Source organism: Protopterus annectens, chromosome 1.part2 (genome assembly GCF_019279795.1).
Source record: "Protopterus annectens isolate FY-2018-M chromosome 1.part2, PAN1.0, whole genome shotgun sequence".
Classification (NCBI taxonomy): Eukaryota; Metazoa; Chordata; order Ceratodontiformes; family Protopteridae; genus Protopterus; species Protopterus annectens.
In genome coordinates this window covers 762,460,641-762,483,271 of record NC_056727.1, presented here as the reverse complement: position 1 = coordinate 762,483,271, position 22,631 = coordinate 762,460,641, and the positions used below count along the sequence as shown (strand labels likewise).

Below are 22,631 nucleotides of genomic sequence, written 5' to 3'. Positions count from 1 at the left end.
GGTTAGCCAAAGGCCTTTGACATTGGCTTTAACATCTGAGAATTAAATGCCAAAGAGGAGTTTGCCTAGCACAGAGCCCCAGGGGACTCCAGTGGTAACTGGCCTCTTTGTGAGACTGGTCTCACCAATTCTAACCTCGTGGGTTCAATCAGTGAGCCAGCTAACTATCCATTGTGTTATGTAGGGGTTTATACCTACTTCTATAAGTCTGTTGACAATCTCCATGTAGGATATTGTATCAAATGCTTTATCCAGATCTAGATAGGTAGTATACACTGTTTTCTCCTCATCCATTGCCTTACTGACTCTTTCAAAGAAATCCACTGATTCAGTAAGTATGACCTTCCTTTAACAAAGCCAAACTGAGATGGATCCAGTGTGTAGAGGTCTCCTATGTCCTTGTTGTTAATTTCCATGATAATTCTTTCCATGGTTTTACAAATAAAGACTAGTTAGACTAATGGTCTGTACTTTCCAGGATCTGTTGCAGGTCTGCCCTTACAAGAGGGATGATTGTGACAGTCCTCCATTCATGTGGCACAAAGTCTGTTTTAAGACTGTAGCTAAATAATGACTGCAGGGGCCCTGCTAAACCATATTTATACTATTCAGGAGGCATCCTGTGATGTTATTGGGGCCTACTGAGGCCATGTTCTTGGCTTTAGTGAATGCAGACAGTATATACTCCCTAGTTATAGCTGGAGGGGTTATGTTTGAGCATATTTTTTGGGGGGGATTGTTGGGGGTGAAGGGGTAAAGTTGGAAATTAATTTGTCTGCTAACAGATTTGCTAAATAATCAGGCTTGGTGAATGTGGCACCACATGTGGCACCATTAACCACCAGTTTAGCACATTAATGTACACTGCCCTTGAGGTTTCTGACATAGCTGAAGAAGGTCTTATGGTTATCTTTCACATGTGAGGCTATCTTAACCTCAAAGTTGGCTTTGCTTGACCTAATTAGCCCTCTTAGTTGCCTATTTAGTTTGATAAGTGAGATTTTATCTCAATGGGAATTACCCTTCCTGATTTTTGCCTTAATGTTTTTCCTTTTGTCACATATATTGTATAATTTGGGATGCCACCAGGGCAGTTTGTTTCTGGTGCTAGTCCTTGGCTTACTTCTGGTAAGTACAGCTACCTCTGTGCAACCACTGACATGGTGATACAAAGTTTCTGAGAGCAATTCAGCATAGGCTGCTGTGTTGTCTGGGTTTGGGGGGGGGGTACTAAATTGTGAGAAACCATCACTTAATAAAAGGTCATTTGCCCAGGAATAGTTCCTAACATTTACTGGTTTTAATGGGATTATGGAGTTTATTTTGACATTGAAGGAGTCAGCTTTATGGTTGGTCCTTTCCAGGGAGGATGAAACATTTGGCAGTGGGGTGGAGGTGGAGTGTGCAGCATTCTCCCATATTTCTGAGCATGAGGTCCAGTATGTTGGAGCCTCTAATGGGCATATTCCCTGTTTGGCCAAGGGTGTTAGTGTTTATGAAATGCAGGAATTTCCGTGCCTGTAGAGTTGAGGCTGTTTAGAATTCCCAGTCTGTACAGGAGTAATTAAAGTCTCCCATGAGTAGGGTGTTAGGTTGGATGGTAAGTGTCACCGGTAGGTCCAAGTATGCATTGTGAGATTCTTGGGAAATGGTGAGTGACCTATAGCTGGTTAGGATATGGTACAGGATTTTGTCTATGGTTATCTGCACATGGAGGAGCTCCAGCACGTCATCCTGTTTGGCCACCTTGGAGGTATGCTTGTTATTGATGTATTGAGCTATCCCTACCTTTAGTTCTTGTCTGTGCAGCTACTGGACTAAAAGTGGAAAGGCACTGAACCCTTGCACTGCAGGAGTATTGTCAGCCACTTTAAACCATGTCTCAGTAACTGCATAGATGTCTATATTCTTGAGTGCTAGCAGGGTTAGGTTCATTTGAGTTTATTTTGCTATGTCAGTAGGTTTTTCAATTTGGCATTGCCTAAAAAAGACACTTGGGGTAAATTAAGTTTTAGGCAGTATTTGTAAGCCTAGAGAGGAAAGGTATAGACCATCTTTGGCAAAGCAACATGTTTTGTTAACCATGTCCTTCCAAGCTGACAAATATTGCATCCCCTTAAAATGACACTAGAAAGACAGACAGTTGTTGAAATCAATTGTTTTGCTCATATTGTAGCATCATGCTATGTGATTGTAATATGCTCCTCAATGCTAGGCTCATACCAGCCTGAGACACAGTCTGAAAGCTCCATAATGTCTCTCTTCATATAGTCCAAGGAGGTACATCACAGGTCATTTATACCTACATAGACTGTGATGGAATCATACTGGTAGCTGTGGCATAATGCCTTGAATGCATGCGTGATTTGACAGATCCTGGCTCTAGATAAGCAGTTAACAATTACTCTTCTCCTTGTTCAGCTTTTTTAGGGGGTATCATTATATCTTACAATGGAGGCCCCTATGACAAGAGTCATGGGAAGTTTGCTTGGCTTTATTAGCTGAGTGTTTGGAGCACCACTGTGAGTGACAGTATGTGTGGTGGTAGGTGTTGTTTCTGAGTGCCTTTGGGCTTGCTGAGGCATAGCTTTGACAATGGGTGGTCTATGTGATCTCTGTTGTTTAGGAAGATTGCTTTTAAATGTCTCAGCATATGTCAGTCTATGTGTGTGTGTTTTGTGTGCTATGTGAAGTTGTTTTTGTGTGTGTGTGTGTGTGTGTGTGTGTGTGTGTGTGTGTGTGTGTGTGTGTGTGTGTGTGTGTGTGTGTGTGTGTGTGTGTGTGTGTGTGTGTGTGTGTGTGTGTGTGTGCGGTTTTGACAACCAGCTGTGCTCTAGTATGCAAGAGTTTTGCATCTTGCATCATTGTGTAAGTACACATGTTGCATACTGAATCCACTTCTTTAAGGATTAAGTGGATGGTGGTAAACATGAGCAATTGTTACATTGTCTCAAGATGCCCATATCCACTAAGCTGGCTACAGAGAAATTAAGAAATTGCATATCCATACTGTGCAGTCCTTTAGTGAGCTACAAGGTAGTGGTGTATTGGGGTTAGCAAGATATTAAGGGTGCTTTGTTGGCGCAGACTAATAAGGGTGCTGTTCTGCGGAAGATTATGTTAAACAATAATAAACTATCATAGATTTAATGTTTACACAATACTGAATTCTACTAAATCTGTAGGTATTGCCGTTCGATGCCCAGCTAACTACACTAAGCTTGTTGATGCACAAGGTATTTGCTCTATATTGCTGATTTACAGGGTACAGTTTTATGGATCTTTCTGCAGGGAAATTTGCTTCCAGGTGTTTGCTACTGTACAGGGCACTATCCCATGCAAATGTTAAAAATTTGTAACAGTTCAGAAAAAATAGAAAACTAACTGAGCTCTCTGGCCAATAAAATGACTACACTATGAGTCCTTTTGTGTATTTCCAAAATCAGATAGTCCAGGCAAACACTGTTTGCCACAGGATGAACAAACCCAGTCCTCCTAGTGTAAATATACAGTAGAAGAGACCCACAAGTGCAATGCTATCAAAAAAATAAATAAACAGTTAGCTGGAAATCTGTTGCTGAAGACAATTTCAAGAGTCTTACAGCAGTAACAGTGAAAAGAAGAGCATTAATTTGGTGGGTGGGCATGTAGCATCATGGATCTATGGAAAACAGACAATAGCAATGAAAGTGGGATGGGAGGGACTTTGGAAATCAAATTACCAAAAGGAATAAAGACCAGAGACACAGCTTTATAAAACCACCACCTCAAAAAGGTGGGGCGGTTGGGAACATTTTCAAGGAACAAGCAGGTGAGCTAGAGAGGCACTCAGTCAAATAAAGGCAAGATTGGAGCTCTGTCAGAAAATGTAGCTTAATGAGTTAGTGGAGGATGGGGCAGACAGAAATTGCAACTTTAAGCAGGTAAATGATAAGCAGGATATAAAATCATTAAAACACAACCTGGAACAGAGACATTTCTCTCACTATTAAACTCCTACTGCAATTTAAAGTACCAGACCATGCAGAAGTTTACCAATAACACTGTTTATTGAAAAAATGCAGTAATAAATGACTAAGGATCATATCTGGCAGTAGTAGTAGTAGTAGTACACAGTCCTGTTACAACTGTGAATTAAACTACAAGGCTATGGACCAGCATGGTTTAAAATACAAAGTGATAGCTTTTACATGTAATTCCTCTTGTGGAAATAGAAGTGCAGGGTAGTGCAGAAACACAGTCTTCCCACAAATGTTAAGTAACATGCAAGTCTAAGGTCCCAAAACAAACTAAAAAAATGCAAGTAGATAACTTTTTTAGCTAAAACATGGAACAGAGCAAGTACGTACAAAGAGGTATCATCAGACAGGTCACTCATTGCAAGTGCAATTTAAATATTTAAGCAGAATTTTAACAATTAAAATAATTTAACTTTCTTTCCTTTTTGATCACAGTTCCACACTTCTCCAAGTCTTGCATAAAAGACTCTGGGTAGTGGTAGCTCTCTGCTGGAAATAGCAGGCTAGCTAGAAAGGCATCCAATCAAAAGAAAGGGAATATTGGAATATGATATTCTTTGCTTGTGACATCTAAAGTAAAACCTTTTAATCTGGATTTCAAAGGGTTGTTTTTAATGTTTTTTAAGTTATTATGAGTCGAGCGACAGTATGACTGCTGTATGAAAATCAGGACTTTATGCTTCTGTATAAAATATCGTAACTCATTTTTGCACATGACTAAATGTTGTCTTACATTATATTCAGATTTTTACCGCTGGTTGTTTGAGTTGCATTTCAAGCCTTAGAGCAATATAGATGTCAATTTCTAAAATGGTTTATTATGTTAAACACTACAAAATGTCTTAATGTGTTTTGCTAAGCTATTTTAACATAATTGAGGGTGGTGACATTTAATTATACAGTTGTAACCCCCCTGTACTTTTCACTCAGCAGGCGGAGTATAATGCTCCCTTTGGTATGTATCTTACCAGACACCTGCAGCAACTAGAGAGACCTCAAAGATTTCTTACATTGAAAATTCATGGTCTCCAGCATATGTCATACATAGACAGATTGAAATCACTGTTACTGTACTCTGTGTTGTACAGACTACTCAGAGGTAGCCTGTGCCTTGCATATAAAGCAATTGCAGATTCTGCTGTAATGAAAATGCTGCACATTCATAAGTCAAATGGTTCATGATGCACTCGCTCTAGGGACCTCAACCTAGTATCTGACATCAATAGGACTTATTGGATAGACTGATATGTCTCACAGAGGTTACTGCTCCTCTGGAACAAACTTCCAATTCAGGTGAAACTGAGCTCCTTGTTGACCCTATTTAAGTCCAATTTGGGTGATTGGATGGGAGACTGTAAATTCACCCCAGGAGTTTCACCTGTGTCTCTCTTGGATAGGGGCAATAGCTGTTGATTTAGTTCTGTTTGATGCATTGACATTCGAGGGAACAGGGGTTGGGTCATACTTGGTTAGGCGTGTAAGGGCCCTTCTGCCAGTAGCCTACTAACTTCATATGATCCTATGATCCTTGCACATCAATGCAGTGACTAATTGGTATTGCGAAAGTACAGGAATGCAGCCCAGATATAATTCACAATGTAATAGGAGGCAATTAGGATAACTGTTATTAATGAACTGGGAAATCCACTAGATAAAACAGTACAGAGCACATAAAGAGGAACACAGACATGTGGAGATCTGCCACCATTTTATTAAGTTTATATTCTTTATACAAGAAAAGATTAAATGTAACTCCAGAGGTGGGGCCTGGGCTTATTTGTTATAGAGGAGGGAGTTGTTTTGGCAAATGACTTTGAATGCCAAGCAGCATCCAGGTATTATTGACACTATCTCTATATACTTTATATTGAAATATAAACAAATAAATATTAAGTAGTTGCAATTACATAACACATCATGTGACTCTACACTATCTAATGAAGTATGTTTTGCTGTATTTATAAATTCTGAACAAGTCTGTATTCTGAATAGACTAACACACTCAGTTTTGTTAATTGAAGGTTACTGTGCTAGATGGACCTGTTGATGCCAGAAGAATGCATGTAGTATATCTGCAGCTATGCACATCCACATGTTTAAAGTCATGCAACTAAGAAAACTGCTGAGAACAATAGTAATGGCTTCCTCCACAACATTCCTACTAATTTATTCATATTAATGGAGAGAGAAAAAAATAAATGCAGAGGAACAAAGAAAAGGGAAAGTTGAAGAAAAGACTAGAGTTGGGGGTAAGGGAATATTTTTGGGGAATGGGTTCTCATTCATTTTTTTAAGATGTGTAACCAGGAAGGAAGTAAAGGGAAAGTGTGGGCATGAAAGATGCTACAGGGATGGTAACAGGAACAGACAAACAAACACAGAACACAAACAAAGACCAATAAGGGAGGTACTGACACAAAAGGTCAAGAAAACAATGGAGAGACATAGACAGAGGGAAAGACAAATGATGATGGGGAAGATCGGGCTGTAAAACTGGGGAGGGACTTGAAACACAAAGAGTAGGAACACCATGATGGTGGATAAGGTGAGATGACTGCTGCCTGTAGAAAAGGGAACACTGTGATGGCAATTGCCTTTCATGCTGCCCAAGGCTGCAACCAACCAGAGGTCAGTCATCTTCATGACTCCCCTCCCTGTTGGGCCCAGCCTATACTGGCCTAATGGGTAGGTTTAGGCAACAGTGCAACTCCATAATATTCACAAGGATGGCCTCCAGGAAGCAAATGCAGATGTTAAGCCACCAGTTCACCACTGTCATGACTGCCTCCTCCAACTACTGGCCATAGGGAGGTTTTTGTTGTTGATATGTACAAATACTACTCAACCTGGGGGCCTTCAAAGAGGTTGCTTCATATCTAAAAAGCCAAGGAGACGATAACATTGGATAATGGCCATGATATTAGCACGTTACTTCTCTGAAACCATTTGCTATGGGAAGATGAGAGTCATCAAAAGGAATACAGGTGCATAGGTAACTAATGTTGCAATCCATCATCAAGTGAAACAGATAGTGCATAGGGGAACACAGGTGTCTCTATCCACATGTGTGAGTGGAGGCCATACATGTGATATTGTGGGGCTATGATAGGATGCAGAGAAACAGAGATCTACTAAGAGTGTGATGGCAGTTTTCACAGCTATATGCTGCATAGTGTGGTATGGTAAATTCAAACCACTGAGCATCTACAGACCGCTATCTTGTGGAAGTGACCATTAGAGGTGACTGTGCCTATGTGTGGGTTAGGCTGTGTTATCAGTTTACTACATGGAGGAGTACTGTTATGTAGGTGTGGCAATTATCTCAGGCCAGCTGCTTAATGTGTCTCTATTCTCACATTTACACAGCAGGATGGTTTTAAAGGAAAGAAAAGAATGGAGATGTTTTCCCAGACGGGGACTGACATCTCACTAAAGGTCCTCCATGAAGATAGCTGGGGGAACTTCCTTACAGAAAAAAGAGATCTGACCTTCCATGAACATAAATGTCAGGAGCTTATTGCACAGCTGAATGCTGTCAGCGACCACAACAGATCACAAAATGAGATTGTTAGTAGGGTCACCAACATGATCTATAATGCCAGCAACAAGGCAACCCAACTTGCACAGGATTGGTAGGCCACAGGTGTGAGGTACACCTGCACAGTCATCTCTAACAGACACAGAGGGCTTCCAGGTACATCTGTCTGGGATACAAGACCTGTCTCTCTCATATGCATTGGAAGACTTGACATTAGTGCAGAACTTTCCTCACCAGTATGGGTGTCACTGTTGATACCCAGGAATGTATTCTCCTTACATATATATATCATGGAATGCAACATGTCAGAGCCAAATAGGTCCCAGATTGAATATGGTCATTTGGTTCTGACAGGAACTTCAGGTCTTTAGCTGTTACATAAGTCAAAGCAATATATGTGGTCCAAATTTTTTGCATGCCATTCTGTTTTTCAACTGTACCATTACTGGAATCTGACAGTGCCACAAAGTAACATTGATACACTTGGTTACTTCTGTATGTTTTCACAGGCATGTCTGTGTCTGGATCCTCTACATGCATGGTGGCACACCTAATGTCTGGGAAGTATCTGAGCCTAAAGATGATGGCTGTAGTAGCCTAGTACAGTCTGCTGCCACAGTGTCACTGTCAGGCATGTGTAGCACGCAAAGCATGTCCCCTTTCTCTTCTACAGAAAGTGCTCCATTTCATGTGAAAATCGCCCCTCAGTCATAAGGTACTACAGTAGGACTGTTGTTAACTGACACAGGAACCCAGGATGCATTCTCACCCACTGCACTACAGGCAACAGTGGGTACAAGTAGTTTTGATGAGACTGGGGAGGAAAGTAGGGGCTAGAATACTGGTAGCCACCAATGTCTTGGTTCCTGTCTCACACCTGAGCTGAGTGTTTCCATGGCTGTTACACAATAGGTGTACAGTTCAGTCATACAGGTACAGGCTGATACCACCAGGATGATTACAGAGCAGACTGATATGGTAAATGGGCTGTGAGAAGACTTCAGAGGGTGTTTTTCCCAGTTATTTAGCATTTTAGACAGGCACACTGGGGAGTCTGTATATTCAAGGTACTTGAGTGCAGCCACACACAGTGGTCATCTACATTCTCATGACTTGTCCTCCTCCATTGGGATGATAATGGTCTAGGTCTCATAGTACCATATCCTCCATGCCTAGTGCCAGTACCATGGGAGCTGTGGACATCCATGCAGATGGGGCAGGGACCTGCTCAAGGTAATATCCTGACATTCACCCTCATGAAGTACAGCATCCTCTGTGCTGGCTGCAGGTAGTGCCAGACACTCCTCATAGGGGGCACCCCTGTGCATGGGGGTAGGCACACCAGTACACAAACCTCCCATGGGTGACCTACACCTATCACAGAAAAACATTTCATAGTGCAATGACTTCTGTAAGAGCTCTATCCACACCCAAACCATCAGACTAACCACTACCACCCACCTGTAGGTACATACACCACAGTGGAAATACCACACTCTCCCTTCACAGTCTTCTAGTCTCATTACATCAAACAGGTGGGAAGGTGATATGCCCAATATGACAACCATGCCTGACAGCAGCACTGTGGCTGCAGACTGCATCAGGCAGTGGCTGCCATCATCATCATCATCATTATGTTCAGATATTTGTCCACATCATTAGCCACCTCAACCGACACACTGCCCACTACCAGCCTCTGTCACTGTAGCCCTCTCTATTTGTGCATCATATGATGACAACTGTACCTGCAGTTATTGCTCTGCTACCAGGATAACCTGTCTGATGTACACTGTGGCGAGTTTACACACTGTATGGTATAACCGGGTTGTAGTATTGCATGTATTATTGTTACTCTGTGTTATATCTAATCTGACTCATACGTGTGAACCAGAACTGCCAGTGCCACAGCATAAAGTGATCACTTCTGCCTTTCTCAGTCATCCCTAGCAAATGGGTCCTCCATATATTTATTATTGGGCAACTCTTCTGCTGCTGCCTCAGACACATCTTCTCCCCGATGTCAAATCCCTACTGTATTTGTATGCATACCAACAAGTTGTGTAACATGGCACATGCAGCAAATAACAAGATGCATTTTTCTGATACATACTGCACAACATTACTGGAGGTGAATAGAAGGCAGAAGTTTGCTTTCATTAAGCCAAACACATGTTTGGCAATGTATCAGCTCTACAATAATGTGGTGTTCTAAGAATTGTCTGTTATGGTCTGTGGGTTTCATACTGGTGTCATGAGCCATGGCTGAAGGCCATATCCAGCATCAGCAATAGGAAGCCCCTGAGACAGTCATCCCAGACAAATCACACATGTAAGTTGCACATGTGCCATATGGGGGAATTGTGGATAATGCCCAGGCATGCACTGACACACTGTATATTATACCCTATATAATGCAGACTATCTGGCAATTGATAGAGTGAAATCCCTTTCAGTTGATTTATTGTTGTTTCTGTCTCACAGGTGAGGCCTTGAAGGCAACGTGTGTACCTCATGGAAATGAGCTAGTTCGCAGCTCTCCTCTGTGGTATGTGGGAACCACATAGGCGTCCTCTCCATGCTGTAGCATGAAAGTGATAAAATGCAGTCATAACAGTGAGGCAGCTGCCTGGGATACACTTACCATGTCTTCAGTTAGTCACCTGAGGGTTTCTGTACCCAGGATTTTCAATGCTGTGCAAACATTGGTGTCTACAGGCATGAGTATTCCATGCATCTCACAAGACTATGTGTGAGGGTGCTACATCTGTACCAGCTCCTCCATGGTGCCATTGTCCATGGAGTAGCAGCCTACACCTTCATGGATACTTACATAGAGAACAACCTCATACATGTACATTTCTACTAATCCTGTTGCTACCCCTTACATATTGATGTGGTCCCTGTCTCTGTCCACTAGGATTTTTTGGCGTATAGCTACACTAGTGCTGACAGCTCATGGCAGTTTTATGTGTTTCTGAATCACTCTTCCTTATTGGTTATCCCCATCTGCATGTATAATCACTTTCATTATCTCACCATTGCTTATTTCCATTTCATTTTGCATTTGTGCTAGTTTGCATGATATACTATCCACAATATTTTGCAAGTTTGGGCAATGACTCTTAAAGTGTGTCTCTGAATTATACCTTCCCTGAGTTCTGACACTCACTGCAGTTTCACCTTTTACATTATGCTGTGTCTGAATCCCAATCTGGATATGATTGCCCAAGTGAAGAACATAAAAAATGTTTATCGAAACTTTGAGGATGTCACTTTCTGAGAATTTATATTTTCACTTACAACAGCAGTATTCTCCATATTCATTATCATTTAACTTATAGTCTAAAATAGGGACATTTTAACTGCAAGCATACAGTAATTCATCACATAAATTCCTATAAAATTCCTTGGCAAAGAACAGCATAACCTTCTATTTTTCTTTTAAATTACCAGTACTAATAGCTTCAAAATAAGACAAAGTAATAGGGTAATTCAAGATTAAAATTGTTAAATATACAAATCTCAGTGAATGAGTGTGATTTCATGTATATAAAGATTCTATTTTGCTAATGAAGAGAATAATTCTTAAAAGTATGGTTTTACATTTCTTAATTGAAAAATGTGAATAACTGAGAAGGAAAAAGGCAATAACAAGGTTTTGTGAGTACAAAATCTGCTGAGCATTTTGCTCTAACTTGTGAAATTGTACATTTTTTTTATTTGTACTACAGGAAGGTTTTATTTGAATATTTCTTTTATGGAATAACTAACCATGAGATAATTTGTATAAATTACCTATAGTGCAGATAAAAATTATATCACACCTTTTGGACTTTCAACACTTTCCATTGCCACTTCAAGGTGCTTGACTCTGCACTTTGATTCCTGGCTCTGGAGACATCCAAGCAGAGTTTGTGCGTACACCTAGCATCCTTGTGAGATTTACTCAATGCTCTGTTTTCCTCAAATATTCCATAGACATGGCAAATGAACCAGTGATGCTGTAAACTGCCCCTCAGGCTTATGTGCAGAATGCATTAATGCGTGTGTACATGCATGGTATAAGTGTGTGTGTGTGTGTGTGTGTGTGTGTGTGTGTGTGTGTGTGTGTGTGTGTGTGTGTGTGTGTGTGTGTGTGTGTGTGTGCATGTGTATGTGTGTATGTATGCATCCTAGAAAGGACTGGCATTCCCTTCTTGACTGGTTGGCTTTTATTTGTTATTTATGCGGATGCACTTTGGACCCAAGTGACTTTAAATTGCATACAGCCAAGTATTACAGATGAATGAATAAATAAGAGGAACACATGTTGTTTTAGTTTACAAATTTGTCCATAATGTTGAATTTAATGTGCAACCCTTTATACAGATACACGCACGCACACACACACACACACACACACACACACACACACACACACACACACACACACACACACACACACGTAGACTGCTATAGTTCGTGTTGTACATTAAGTTCAATACTAAGGCCAAAGTTTTGCACTGTAATGTGTACACTTTCCAGTTTATGAGAATATTCATGTGTCAGGTGAAGGGGGCTAGGAAATGAAACTTCCAAAGTCTGATAATTTATGGTTCCAGGAATATGCACCTTACAATAATTGTGCAGTATGGTATAGTATAATCAAAACAGTTTTTTTTCCTGTATTCTGCAAAAATCCATAGGGTCATGTCAGGAGTATTTAAAACTGGCTAAGAAACTGCTTTGGAAAATTTCTAAATATATTCAGCAGTTCAGAAGGTGTATCAGTTTTGCTATTAATCAAAATCTGTTCACTTAATATGTTAATGAAGTCTGAATGATGGGAATAAGTTATTATAATTGCTACTATGTGAGGCTATAGAAATGTTTTAATGTGCACCTTCATTGCTGGTTTGCTTCTTAAGTGTGTTGTTTTCATTGCCCCATGTTATAAGAGTATTCCAGCTGTTATCATTGGCTGTTTCTTGGTAAAGGAGCTATCTTTGTTACAGCTTCTTCTGGTTGTCCCAAGTCCTATTAGGACAGGAAAACACGTTTAGCTTACAGGTTTCTCACTATGGGCAGGGCTGTTTAAACTTTCCAGGTCATGAGTGGCAGCTCATGGTAGGGATCAGGAGTGAGCTAAAAAAAACAAAAACAAAAAAAAAACAAATATATATATATATATATATATATATATATATATATATATATAGATGTGTGTGTGTGTGTGTGTGTGTGTGTGTGTGTGTGTGTGTGTGTGTGTGTGTGTGTGCATGTTTCTGTTATTGAAATTTCAAGTGAGTCTTTGGGAATACAGCATTTGTTTGTATCAGGAAGATTCTAGGTTTTTGTAATACACTATTTCGTCTGCTCTACTTTCACTTGAAAAGTTTATTATTACTGTTTATTGCAACAGATTGGTTGGGCCACAGCCCCGTTTATTGGGTTAGTTATCCTGGTGTTGCTGTATTTTAAAATACAAACATGGTCTGCTGTATACCTGAATAACATTCATTACTGCGTCTGGAGATAATACTGTTTGATTTTTAACTTGTCTGTTACAGTGTATGGCAATCTAGTGTCCCTTACTAAAGTTAATGGTTTATGTCTATTACTGTGTACTTGATAGCATTCTGAGTTACCAGTTACCTTTCCTTTTAAATTTCTGTTCTCCTGCCACCCATCTTTTTGTTACGAGGTTTATATACTAATTATATTTTTGCATATGTAGGTGAATTTAAAACATAATGGACCATCTCGGATAAACGTATGTGTTTTAAGAAGGAGATGGTAGAAATGTTAGATGTATCAGATGAATGCTTGTGGAATAGTAAGCACCTTGTCCTTTCTTAGGCCTCTGTATGTATTAGGCCTGATATTACAGTTACTAGTCCATTCTATCTTGCTTCTAATGTAAGTTTCCTATCATCTTTGGGAGCTACTAATCCTCTTGCAATAAGAAGTAACACTGCTAACACAAGTGCTATGTCTCCTACTCTCGTTCCTTTACTACATCAGACTACCCTGTAAATTCACTTTCTGACTTGTGGCTGTTCCTTCCGCATTAGTGCACTCATGAAACAGAAATGACATGCTGTAGAAATAAATACAAATGCATGTCACTTTGTCCTTGTAAGCTGAATTTACCTTGTTGATATTTTAACAAAGTTCACTGATAATGCTAAAAGAGTCTCCATAATCCAGATACCCGTGAAACACGACAATTTATTTCAAAAGACATTAAAAAGAAGCACTGTGGGTTGGGCCCATATTTATGTACCTTTATAGGAACTTGACTCTCAAGTACCTACATATAATAACACGTCTTAGAAAAGCTGCTCTGTGTTTTTTGATGACCTATGCTTAATCTAACTGCACAATCACTATAAGGCATAAACCAAGAAATAATCATTGCTGTCTCTCCTAGTTTTAGCTCTGTTTAAAACTCCAGAAGTTTTACATAAATGTTTCAACAAGAGATCAGATTATGATTTGATTATTATTTAAATGATTGAAATGATCTTAGAAGAACCCCAGTCAATAAAATAAAACTGGACTGCTAGAATATATGATAACAAATGTGTGTAGTTCTTTAGATATCCACTTAGTTTTCATTGAAACATTCCCATCAACGAGATCAGGAGATCTTGAAACTTCCAAACCAGTGTTAACTAACTAATGCTATGTGTCCTAGGTTCTATATGTCCCTTGTTGAGGTACTTTATCCTCCCTTTGACATGTGATCTGTGTGTTCTCATACCCATGTTACTATATATTTAATGGGCATGCATGCTGCTCTGCCGTTCACCAAGTGTTACACATACCTTGGTAGCATAGCATAATACATATAATAAATGGATGGGCTACCTCTGCATTGTATATGAATACAATGAATGCCTTCTCCTCCACTGTCTTAGATCTCTTGACACACACCGCACCCACAACTTAAAAAAACTGTAGACAGAAATGAAGCACGCATACTACTGATGGTCAGTGTGACTTTTAATCCTACCCATATTTTTGAATGTACATATAAACTCAGAAATACTTACTTCTAAAGGAAGCGTATTCCAGTAACCAGTTACAGAAAGGCTCATAGACTCATTTCTCCTAAATGTTTTTATAGCAGAATGTTGGAAGGAGAGAGATTGCTGCTTTTTAAGTCCTTGTCTTATACTTATAACTGCAGCCATAATAATGTTCATAAAATTGTATCATTTAAGGCCTTAACGTGTATTCTCAAACTTTCCACCCTTAGTGATGCTAGTAATCACCTCACCATATACCTTATATCATATTTTACAGTATTTAATGTAAAAAGTGTGGCATTTTTGCAATTAATTTTGTTGATTAGACTGGTCCCTTGAAAATTTTCTTGAAATGGAAAACTCCTGACATGGCGTTATGAAAGAAGTAAACCACAATGTCTCACGGACTGTATTAGCATATAACCTACTACTGTTCCATGTTCATAGGTATGTTCATAAGTTCATAGGTGTGTACTAGGCTAACGTCCCTGGAGCCTATATAAGCCAAGCCCAAGAAGATTCAGTGGCATCATGCCACCCAAAGTTAGTTCCCAGTGCCCCTAAGTGTAGTAACAGGCAAACCTTATATGCTAGCAAGACTAATTGTCAGTTATATGTCTCACAGGTAGAACACCCTACATTGAAAATTAACACATGATAATTTATTAGTGAAACCATAATACAATTAAGTAACAGTTCCTCTAAAGAGGCATAGTGTTTTAATTACTGAGACTACTTTGTTACTTTTCATAAATCATTGCCAGTACCAAAGGTGGCATCATTTTATGGGTATGATCATAAGGAAAAATGAGTCGATACTGAAACTGAAACATCAAAAACGTGTCATAGGATCATAGGAGGTTGCTAGGCTATTGGCCCTGAGGCCCTTATAAGCCTAGTCAAGAGTTTATCCCATGTTTAGACAAGTCAGCACCCAAAGCCCCAGTCCAGCAGGGACACAGGTGGAATCCCAGGGGTGTACTTTCTGTTTCCCATCCAGTTATCCAGGTTGCACTTGTAAAGGGATAATGAGGTAATCTGCTTGATGTGAAGAGGGAGTCTATTCAACAGATGATGAGTCTCTGGGGCAGAAATCTGTCCTGCCAACACGTCCTATTGATGTCACAGACCAGGATGAGGTCACACATGTGGGTTACTTGAGTGGAGCTTGACTTGTGGATATGCAGCAGTCCCATCAAGGTGGGGTCTGAGATTGATTTGTATGACAGACAGAGGTTACCTCTGAGGAGTCTGTATGACACTGAGTAGAGGGACAGGGCTTTTAGCCTCTCTGTGTAGGGTAGATGTTTGAGGCCCTGGAATCTTCTGGGGAGGAACCTCTGTAGCCTCTCCAGCTGCTGCATGTGTTTTGTGAGGTTCATGCTGAAGGGGTCATTGTACTCAATAATAGGCCTTATAAGGGAAGACTACAGGGATGTTATGACCTCCTTGTCCCTGGATGAGATACATTTACTTATGAGGTGCACCATATAGAAACTTTCCGTACAATGGAAGCAAAATGGTGGTCAGAAGTCAGGTTGCTATTAACCTGGGTACACAAATCCCTCACAACTGACTGCTTGCTTAGGACATTGCTATTAATGTGGTAATATGTGGGGACATCGCTCTCCCCAAAGGGGATGATGATGCATTTTTTTGGCATTCAGCTTGAGACCATGTTTCTGATACCAGTCATTTGTTTGGGTGAGATCTCTTGGAGGACGTCCACATCACTTGGGAAATTGATGACCACACCCAGCTTTCAGTCATCTGCAAACTTGATCAGCCGTAGCCCACCGGTTTTGGCCTGCACCTCAGAGAAGTATATCCTGAATAACAGAAACCCCAAGACCAATTCCTAGAGTACAGTGCTCATTAAGTGTCTACTGCTTGAGATGGCTTCCCCTATTTTGATTAGGTGGGTTCTATCAGTGAGCCAGATTGCTACCCATCCAGTAATGTATGGATTGATACCTAGTTGAGAGAGTTTGTCTACTATGCCTGAGTGGGGAATAGTGTTGAAGGCCTTGGCCAGGTCTAGGTAAGCACTTGGCACCATCTTCCCCTCATCCATAGCTTTGGTGACTGTCTCAAAGAAGTCTACCAGATTTAACAGTCATGACCTCCCCTTGACAAAGCCAAACTGTATGGGGTCAAGTGTTTGGAGGTTGCCAATGTCCCTGTTAATGAGGTCCATGATAATCTGTTCCATGGCCTTGCAGATCAGGCTAGTTAGACTGATGGGTCTATAATTTCCCGGATCGGTGGATACTCCACCTTTGTGTAAAGGGATAACAGTGGCTGTCCTCCACTTGGCTGTGGCAAAGCCGGTACTCAGGCTTTGGTTGAATAGGGTGCCTAATGGTGTTGCAAGTTAATGCCTGAGTTCATGTAGGATGTAGCCTGGGATGTTATCGAGTCCCATGGAGGGTGTACTTTTTGCCTTTGAGAGGGCAATGATGACCTGTTTCCTAGAGTTAAGGGGAGGGGGGCAGGTATTGTGGATGTCCTGATTTACTGATGGGGGGCAAAGGGTGAAGTTTTCACTGAATCTGTCAGCAGGTAGGTTGGCTATATCTACAGCATTTGTGTATGTGGTGTCCTTGACCACCAGCTCTGAACATATCTTGGTGCTTCCTTTGAGATTGTGGACATATGTGAAGAAGGCCTTATGATTGTCTCTAGTAGATGTGGCCAATTTGGACTCAAAGTTGGCTTTAAAGGATTTCAATAGTGCTCTTATTTGCTTGCTCAGGCTAAGGAGAGATTGCTTCCAGTTGATCACCTGCTCCTTCTTGGTCCTGGGCAACAATTTTTTTTCTTTTGTTATATATTTGTCCACAGACAAGTTTAATCTTCCTTGCAGAGGATGATTCTGTCCTGTCCGGTATTCCTGATTCCATGCATTTATATAAGTGTTCATATAGTAGTTTGGTGTAGATTTAGACATTGGTGCCAGTTCCAACAGAGGGGGAAGGGGGTGTGAAGCTGTTTATACCATCTCTCAGGAGGTTGCTATCAGCTTTGGAGGTATTTTTTTTTTGTTTGACCCTAGCTAGAGGGGGGTCGGGGAGATTCTGACTTCAAAAGTGACCTCTTTGTAGTCGGATCTTACCAGGGAGGATGATACTGTAGGGTTGCTGCAGTGGTTACTCATGTTGGTTAATACCAAGTCCAAGATATTATCAACTCTTGTGGGGGTATTGACTAGCTGTTCCAAGGCATTTGCATTGATAAAATCGAGGATTTCTGGGCATTTGCGTTCTGGCATGAGTAGTTTTTCCAATCTATTGTTGGGTACTTAAAGTCACCCAGGATCAGGGTAAAGGGTGAATCTTGATAGATTCAAAGGGGTCCAGATAGGTGGAGTGGGCATTCTGAGTCAAATTTGGGGGCTTGCAGCTAGCTATGATTTGAATAGGGGTCTTGTCAATGGTTAACTGCACCTAGAGTGTCTCCTGTACGTCATCCTGTTTGATCAGCCTGGAGGTATGTGTGTCTTTAATATACATTGAAACTCCACCTCCTTTGGCTTTGCTGCCCACAGTCTGGCGTCTGAATGCATGATAGGATGTGTAACCAGGTAAGGCTGGGGTGCCCTCCACAGCTTTGAACCAGGTTTCTGTGACTGCATAAATGTCAGCATCTTCCAGGGTTAAGAATGTTTGCAATGAGTGCAGTTTCATGTTTAGACTCCTAGTGTTTAGCAGCATCACCTTTAATTTGCATTTTGGTAAATTTTTATGTTGGTTTTATTGATCTTAGGACATTTCCTAAAAAAGGCACTATGGGGAGGCAAGGGCCTTTGCCAGAAGCCTGAAGCCCAGAGTCATAATCTTTATTTTGTTTTCCAAGGACCTACAGCTTACAACTGGAGTATGTCCAGAAATAAAATTAACTGTAAAACTCAGATGTGTAACAATACACCAAACATAACCTAACACTGATATTTCCGTATACCACAGAGTGAAGAACCAAATAACTCAAGAGTTACCTATGATTAGTCTTCTTTCTATTAAATATTCTTTGCATTTTCTCCAGGTTGAGTAGCTGTCCTTTACAAAAGGTGCAAATAATAATATTTTACTCAATTGCACTCTAATATAGGACATACTTGTGTGTGTGTGTGTGTATATATATATATATATATATATATATATATATATATATATATATATATATATATATATATATATATATATATAAACAACCCTATTCAAAATAGAAGGAGCAATGTTTACAAAAGATTCTACTATTATGCTTATAGTTCTCTAAGCACTAGTTATTATTGAGATGACATCCTTAAAGGCAGAGCTGGATCATTGTCAAATTGGGCCCTAGGCAGGATAGTGGATCAGTGCCCCCCAGCAGCACCCCCCAGCCATTCCAGTGTCCTATTACTTGGCTATTTCTCCCCAGTTATCATAAACACTGTTCAGATCGGTCAGTGTGTGTACTGTTTTCCTTTTTACTACATGATTAGAGATGCTTAAAACTTCTATTTCAGATTTTATAGCACAAATACTGATAGCCATTTGCTAAACAAAACAATACAGTCTGACAATGAAAACAGACTTAGCATGAACAGTGAACTTCTCTGCCCTTAAAACTCACATTTGTTGAAATGGCATTGAAACTTACATTTAAACAAAATGTATCTGGCCAGTGGTGGATTAAGTTTACCTTTGGGCTGTTTTTAAACCATAGGCCCCTTGCACTCATTTTTTGGACTATGCATACATGCATTTGTTCTTTGATAGACATTTCAAACTGCATTTAATTATTTTCCTTGCATAATACAGCACCGCTCGTTAGAGTCTGTTTTAATTTTGTAGCTTTAACATTTATCCAGTGAGCAATGAAACAAAATGTATGAACTAATAATGACAAAGCTACCTATTACAGAACATTTCAACAAAAAGGCCACTCAAACATCTGTCACTGCAATCTACCAATATCAGTCAATATACACAATGTCTGCAGAAGTAAAAGTCATCTGAATAATTCCACATTAAAGAGATCAATAAATAATGAAGAGGTTGCTGCTGGCAAACAACTTCACATTTCAGTATTTCATGTACAGATTCAGTGCCTGCTGCTCTTGAAGAATAAACTGCCCATGTTACATTAAAAAAAATGATAAGCTGGTAATATTGGGATAAGAAATGATTTTCAAACTGGCAACAAATTCATAGTTACTAGGCATCTCATATAAAGGAGGATGTATTCAGGAGGGCAGCATCCCCCATCCCTTCTTAAAGGGCACACAATATCAGCACTCCATATTAGTGGCATGACAGTAGAACCCACAGACTCATGCAGGAAAGGCAAGTATGATACATGTTGTGCAACTAACACTGCTTTTAAAATGTATAGCACAACGCTAAACAAAACAGTTAAACAATGACAGAGTTTGCCTGAGGAACAGTAAACTTCTCTTCCCTTGAATGTCAATGTTCCTTGAAAATGCACAGAAAGTCAACATTCTTTGAAAATGCACTGAAACTTAAAAAGTCCTTGAAATGCACTTGCTGATGATAGGCAGCTGGTGTACAGGATTCACACTCTAGGGCAATATATTGAAGGTACAGGGTTTGAGCCTAAATGAGTTAACCAACTTGCTATCCCTAACTGGGGATTAGACACACACACACACACACACATACAACATACTCTACTAAGCTACTTGTTTGTCTGGAATGGCATAAACATTGTGTGCTCTGTTCCATTTTAAGTGTGTCTGTGTGTGTGTGTGTGTGTGTGTGTGTGTGTGTGTGTGTGTGTGTGTGTGTGTGTGTGTGTGTGTGTTGTACTATAGATGCTGTGCCCTTCAAGAAGAAATGTGATGTATGCAGAGTGCATTCTTAAAGAAGAAATGTAAGTTGTGTGGCACCTTTGACCACTGGGCTCCCCTCCCCAGCTAGTAGGCACTAGGTGACTGCCTCGGTTGCCTAGTGCTGGATCTGGCTCTGCTTAAAGGAAAGGTTATTTATAAAAATAGCAAGGTCTTTAATAGACTCATTTACCTCAATCCTATTTCATTTATCAAGACCTTTCATTTAACTTTGGGTGGAACAAAGTGTGTAACTTTGCATTTATTGGTGTTTAGAAGATAATGCTTAAAAAATAACATCATGTTGAATGGTGTCAAAAGCCTTTGAACGATCTAAAAACAAACATAAACCCAAAGTTTTTGAACAGAGCTTAACTCACCTGCTCAGGAAAGTCTACAATATATATTAGTGTAGGCCTTCCTCTCATAAAGCCTTGCTATTATTTTTTAATGAACTTCAGGTTCATTCACATTATGCTGTTTAAGAACATTAAATAAATACCTTTTGAAACATTAAGCAAATATAATTGAAGGCTAATGGAATGGAAATTACTAACAATAACTTTAAGACCATCCATATGTATTGAGATGCCTTCATTGTCAAACTGTTCCACTTATGTAATACAGATTTTGTCAGTTGGGGGGATTTGTATGCTGATTAAGAGGTTGTGTACAGCACAGCTGTATTTGTTATAGTTTTCAGTTGCCTTACTTTGAACATGTTGAATAAAGCTGCCATAAATGTGAGTGAGTAAGGTGAGTAATGCTGCTGCAGTTAATGAAAATACTTGTGAATTCTTACAACACTGATACTCATGGCATACAAAGTAAACATTTTATACTCAGTGCAGGATATGCACATTTTCTCATGATATACATCTGCATCCAGTATTAGAATAATACCCTTATATCTATTTATCTAGCTTTTGCTCTGTCTACTTACCTATCTTTATGTTTATTGCTCTATCTATCTATCTATCTATCTATCTATCTATCTATCTATCTATCTATCTATCTATCTATCTATCTATCTATCCATTTTTTCTGCTTCATCCAGTTCAATGTCATGAGACGACAAGAATCTGTCCTTGTACTCACTGACTGCAAGGCTAACAAACTACCCTGAAAGGGGAAATAGTCCATCACAGGATGCACACTGCTCTATTTTAAGGTAGCACATACATCTACTGGCAGTTCAGAGTAACACCAGCTCACCTAAGGTATATCTTATGGATGTCTCCTTCCAGCAATAAGTCATCCTTTTCAGATGGGTTTTTAGTAAAGGGAGACTGAGCTCCAACCACCTTCATGCCCTGTTAGTGTACCTCCAAGTTGTAAAGAGCTATGCCCATCCAGCTGTAGCCATCCTAGTAGACTCTGAAAAGGCATTTAACATGAAGAGAGAAGATTATCTGTATATAGCAATGGAGCAGTTTTGGTGAACTTCATTCTTTTATAAAAGGGATTCAAATGCTGTACTCCCTTCATTTCCTAGGGTATTAACAGACAGGTTACTGTAGTGTCCATTAATTATGCACAGGGGAACCAGATAGGGCTGTCCCCTTTCATTGGCACTTTTTCCATGAGCTATAAAGCCTTTAGCTGTACTCTTAAGGGAGTGGTAGTCAACTCATAACTGGGAACTAAAAGAAAATGAGGCTCAAATGTTCATTTTTACCAGTGCTGTTTGGTGTTGACTGAGGAACCTGTAGAGGACACAGCCACTATACTGGATTTATTGAGAGAGGTATGTATTCTCTGACTTAAAGATGAATTTGTCAAAAAGAGAGCTTTTCTCCTGCCACAGAAGCAGCCCTTGAGCTGCAGAGCAGCAGCTGGCATTTTCCCTTTGGCTGTTGTACTGGCTCACAAAAATATCTAGAAATAGTCTGTGTAGAGAGCCCTTGGATATGATTGCTCTGAACCCTGGGCCACCTTGTGACATCCTCTGACTTCATAATCACTTATGGTGTAGATTAAAGCTATCATGGTGAGGTAAGTTTCTGGCTGAAAAATGCTATTTCAACCAAAAAGGTTATTATATTTTGGGTATTTGCAACTGCCACCAAGCTCTATTATATTCTTGGGTATTTGCCACTGCCCCCAAGCTCTATTAAAATTCTAAGGTGATATAATTTGTGTGGAATGGCAAATGGAGCAGCACACAAATGAAATCTTAACCCTGCCTAAAATGTTTGAGGGCACAGGGCTGCAGATGTCAGTAAAAT

The 22,631-nt window shown here is 39.9% G+C and overlaps 1 protein-coding gene across 1 annotated transcript in view; it reads left to right on the top strand.

Moving 5' to 3' along the window:
- LOC122791184 (calpain-13-like) overlaps positions 1 to 22,631 on the top strand; it is a 1,289,367-nt gene that overhangs the window by 751,801 nt on the left and 514,935 nt on the right. The window lies entirely within an intron of this gene.